This window comes from Ictalurus punctatus, chromosome 11 (genome assembly GCF_001660625.3).
Source record: "Ictalurus punctatus breed USDA103 chromosome 11, Coco_2.0, whole genome shotgun sequence".
Lineage (NCBI taxonomy): Eukaryota > Metazoa > Chordata > Actinopteri > Siluriformes > Ictaluridae > Ictalurus > Ictalurus punctatus.
Genome location: NC_030426.2, coordinates 11106755 through 11112559, shown reverse-complemented (window position 1 = coordinate 11112559; position 5805 = coordinate 11106755).

Below are 5805 nucleotides of genomic sequence, written 5' to 3'. Positions count from 1 at the left end.
AAGTCGATTTGTGATTTGTGTGATTTATTGTTCGAAGTAAAAAAGTCAAACATGATACATGTTGTAAACTAGGCAAAATAGGCCATAAGTGGTTTAATTCTAAAAAAACAAAAACAAAAACAAAACAAAAAAAAAAAAAAAAAAAAAAGGAAAGAAAGAAAAATGTGTAACCCTGTTTTACTGATTTCTTTTATCAGTAACTTCCTGTGGATCTTATATTGACTTTGAACTGTGTTCTGCCTTTATCATTCATACCATACTTACCGTCTTGGTATGCAGCTCACATTTCCACATCATTTCCATGTTTTCCTCTGGAGAAAATACAAGATTGAGCTATTCAGTAAATGGCATGTTGTTGCTGGAAGACCGAAGAAATTGACCAAACATTTCTTAGCAGGTCATTTGCATCAGCAGTGGTTTTTCCCCACAAATATGTATAACTGAATATCAAGCCCTTGGTTATTAAGTAAAAGTTTTTTAAATGAATTCCTGAGTTACACCAACTCACCAATTTGGGACTATTAATTTTAATTTAACTCACCACTTAAATGATTAAGTGGTGAGTTATTATTGTTATACAGCACAATTGTTGTTATTATTGTTGTTGTTGTTGTTTTATTCATTTAGTTTTTAAATAAGTTCGGTACCGTCCTTCCGAACCTATTAGAACAGCAAGGCCAATTCAATTGTTTGTGCTACACAACAAAGACATTTGGATTTGAGGTCAAAAGAGTAATATAAGGTAAGTGTTTAGGATTTCAGCTTTTATTTTCTGGTATTCACATCTAGATGTGTTAAACACCATAAAAATATATATTTTTTTGTATCAGTCTACCCTATTTTAGGTCAGGGTCGCAGTGGATCCAGAGCCTATCCCAGTAACACGAGAGAATTCACTGTGTATGGGACACCAGTCTATCGCAGGACAGCATGCACACTCACTTTCACACATTCAGTCACACCTACTGTAGCCAATCCACCTACTTACATGTTTTGGACAGTGCGCAGGTATAAAAGTACCTGGAGGAAACTCATACAAACACCGGGATAACATGCGCAGAAACTCCACACAGACAGTAACCCGAGCTCAGGATGTCACTCTAAATTCCAGTTGACTAATAGATATAATGTAAATTTTAGGCCTTCTTTTAAGGTTGATAAGAAATACTTTCTAAGGGGTAGTTATTATTGATGATTGCAGTCACCACACAGGCTCAATAAGTCCATGCAGGCAGTTACCTTCAGCGTATCTGGGTTTCTCATTCTTGTTTATTTCCAGGATATAGAATTTCATTTCCAGAACACCAAAAGTGAGTAAAGCAGAAAAGATAGTAATCTGGAATGTAGCATTTTTTCCACAGAACATGCCATTTTCTGATACAATGTCTTCTGCAAGGATCCAAGATTAGGATTAGAGCTGAGGTCCAAATCAACACAGTAGGAAAAGTGACTTGTTCAAATGTCACTGACACACATACAGTCCCTTCCAAAACTACTGGAAAGGCAAGGCCAATTCTTTTGCTGTAGACTGAAGACATTTGGGTTTGAGGTCAAAAGATGAATATGAGAAGAGATTTTAGAATTTCAGCTTTTATTTCCTGGTATTTATATGGAGATGTGTTAAACAACATAGCACATTTTGTACCAGACCACCCAATTTGTAGGTGAGCAGAAATATTGGAACCTGTGACTGACAGGTGTTTCTTGTAACCCAGGTGTGTCGTGTTAGATTGATTGTTCAAACAATACATAGCTCTGAACATCTACTCTTGGTTTTAGCCTTCAGTTTCACCTGTGAAGGCTGCATTTGTTGAACGTGAAGATCACAGAGCTGTTTATGGGAGAAAAGAAAGCCATTTTGAAGCTGAGAAAAGAGGGAACATTAATCTGAGGCATTGCACAAACATTGAGCATAGCCAATACAACAATTTGGAATGTCCTGAAAAAGAAAGAAACCACTGGTGCACTGAGCAACAGACACAGAATGGGTCAGCCAATGAAAACAACAACAGCTGATGACTTTAACACTGTGAGAGCTGTGAAGAAAACCCCCCCAAACAAGTGACAATGACATCACCAATAACCTCCACAGGGTGAAGGGTGAAGGTATCACAATCCACCATTCAAAGAAGACTTAGAGAGCAGAAATATAGGGGGCATACCACAAGATGCAAACCACTCATCAGCAGTAAGAATCAGAAAGCCAGATTGGAATTTGCAAAGAAATACAGAGACGAGCCTCTACCAAAGTGATGGAAAGGCCAACGTGTGGAGAAAGAATGGATCTGCTCATGATCCAAAACATAAAAGCTCATCTGTGAAACAAGGTGGAATTAGAGGTGGAGGTAGTGTCATGACTTGGGCTTGCATGGCTGCTTCTGGAACAGACTCACTAATCTTTATTGATGATGGTAGCAGCAGAATGAATTTAGGAGTTTACAGGAACATTTTGTCTGCCAATTTACAGAGAAATGCATCCAAATTAATTGGGAGGAACTTCATCATGCAGTAAGACAATGATCCAAAACACACTGCCAACTCAACAAAGGACTTTATCAGGGAAAATAGACTGGTTTTAGACTGGCCAAGTCAATCATCAGACCTTAACCCAATTCAGCAGCATTTCATCTCCTGAAGAGAAGACTGAAGGTAGAAACCCCCTGACACAAACAACAACTGGAAAAGCATCACAAAAGAAGAAACCAAAGATGTGGTGATGTAAGTGAATTGCAAGCTCGATGCAGTTCTTGCAAACAAGGGATATGCAATCTAATATTTACTTTAATTTACTTCAAGACTTATCCGTTCCTATACTTTTCCTTGCCAGGATGAAGCAGTTCCTGAAAATGAATGAATGTCCTCTGACACTTAAGCACATAGTATTATACAGTGAACCGACAAATGTCACCGAACATGGTTGAGATTAGTATTCGACTGATATGGGTTTTTTAAAGGCCGATGCAGATATCTAGAAAACAGAGTGTCCAATTGGCCGATGTGAGGCCGATATAACACAAATTTTAATTACAGTAAATGAGACATACAGAAAATTGGTGAAACTAAATGAACATTTATTGTGCATAATATTTATGTAATATTCTTCTCTGTTGCAGCCCCCATTTTCACCATGCCACTGCAAATATTGTGCTTTGCATTCCCTAGTGTTGGCTGTGTAAATACTCCCACAGAGGATTTTAGTTAAAAACTAATGTATAATTTGATTTTCCAATCATATAAACAATTTGTGCTGCTTGAATCCAGTAGCAAGTTATCAATAACATTTATAATTAATTTACTGAACAAATCTGACCAATAGTCATTCATTAAAGTCAAAAATAGTACGTGGAATTCCATGTATATTATCTATAGTACATAGTTACTCATAAATCTCATAGTACTTTAGCCAGATGTTTTACTTTCTTAACTTAATTCAAAGTATAGGAAATTATTTGAATAATAAAGATTTATGTCTGTCTGTTTGTAAAAAATAATATAAGCCTGCATGACAAAAGGCGTGTATTTCTATCATTACATGCTTAGTATCAGCATCAAAAAAGACTTGAACACATGTAAAAGTACACTACACATGCTTGCTATGGACTATTTGAGTGGGTAAACACAAATGAATGTCAAGCATATCAATCATACAGTAATAGTCATGGGTTTACTTGAATACTTTGATTGCTTATCATAGTAACTGCTTTATCCTGGTCAGGGTCTCGGTAGATCTGGAGCCTATCCTGGGAACACTTAGTGAGAGGCAGGAGTACACCCCGAATGGGATGCCAGTCTAAAAGATGCCATGAACACAATCATTCACTAAAAACTGTGCACAATTTAAGAAAACAACATTTTGTCAGGTTTTCTAATAGTTTCTAATGGTAAACAATTACGGTACACATCTAGAGTGTTATCTGAGGACCCTGGAACTGAAATGTAGCAACACCACTCACTGTGCCACCATACCACCCTGTTGATCTTAGTATTCTGTTGAATGTTTTTGGCAAATTACCTCCATATAAGGGAAATTAACTTTATAGGTAAGCACATACCAAACATACTTTGTTCAAGGAAAAAGCATTTTGTCAGTTTTTTTTTTGTGGTTCTCATTAGCAAAAATGTAAGATTTTCCACGCTCATTTAGAAAGTGCCATAATTTTCATTATAAAGTCATTCACTGAAGGTGATCTACTGTATATTTGCACTGTTGTATTCAGAACTTAAAGGTTTTCTTACCATCTGAAATTAATTGTGTTGGTGAGCATAGAAGAAGCCTGTTTTATTTGTCACATATGCATTACAGTGAAATTGTTAGCTTGTTAGGACGCTGGGGTCAGAGTGCAGGGTCAGCTATGATACATGGCCCCTGGAGCAGAGAGGGTTAAGGGCCTTGCTCAAGGGCCCAACAGCAGCAGCTTGGCAGTGCTGGGGCTTGAACCCCCAACCTTCTGGTCAGTCACCCAGAACCTTAACCATTGATCCAGTATGTTATAATATATTACACTCACAACATTTACTCTTGGGTTCTTGGTTTTATCAATTTACTGGCTGAAAAATAGTCTGGATGAAAAATAGGGTATAAAACACTGTTTTAGTGTAGCATTAAATTTGCATTATGGATAACTCTGTCTCTCTATAGCATTAGCCTGCTTTATTAGCATTCAGGCAGCACTTAGGCAGTGAAACTTCAAGTGAGTGAAGTAATTAGCCGCTTCAAGGTGATCATTAGCTGGAGCTGTTAGCACAGCTGTGGCGCACCGCACTAACAATCATAAAATGAACAGTGACAACATGAGCTGAGCCAAGAGGAAGACGGGACAAAATATCTTAAAAACGGGAGATGCAAAGAGACATCATATTTCAGAGATTGCGAGAGAAATGAGAGAGAGGTTTGATGCTGCCTAATTGACTTGTTTTTCTACTCAGGTGCGATATCTCTCATTTCTCAAACACACTCCAGCTTTCTTATTTCCTTCCTCAAGTGCAGGATTACTATTCTAGCTGTGTCTAAAAACTATCTAAAAATTCATAAACTCCAAACTCTCTGTAATATTTTTTTGTCCTATATTTTGACAGCAGCTCTTGTTTCTCTTCCTGTCCTCATTCTAGAAAGTTCTTCATATTTATTTTTTTTCAATCAGGCCTGCACATTGACATGCACTTGTCAGAGGTTGTTTTAAAGAGCTCTGTTCCTGACTCTCAGAGGAAAGAGGGGGAGGAGAAAAAGGAGAAGATGTGAATGTAAAGATGAAGAAACATGATGGATGGATTGGTGCAAAAAAAAAAAAAAAAAAAAAAAAACAGCAAGCAGACCATTTCTCCTGAAGATCATAAGCCATACAAAAAACATTCAGGGTAGTCATTTTTGTATTCAATTTCTGTAGCTATATACAGTGACGCATTGATATTCAGATGTCTCTACATATATATTTTAGTAAAGTTGCATGAAATGTTTGCATAGGGCACTAAAGATTTCCAGCAGATTGACAAAAGATTCAGTAACACTGGTTTTCTCGGTACTCACATGAGTATGATGGTAAATGTCAATCACCTGTAAATGACCAATCACATTCATGGGATGGACAATTTACTTTTAGTGATAGCAAAAAAAGAGTCGAAACCAACAAAATGGTAAGTAAATGTTGAAAGGGCACCTTTTACGTGTGGTATACGCTAAATCTTCCAGTAATGCAGCTCAGCCACTGCAGTGCCATCACCTAACATCAGACACACACTAACTCTTGTTATACAGCCCCATTTGATTTGTCCTAATTGATTGGCTAGTCTTACTTCCTTTAATTCATG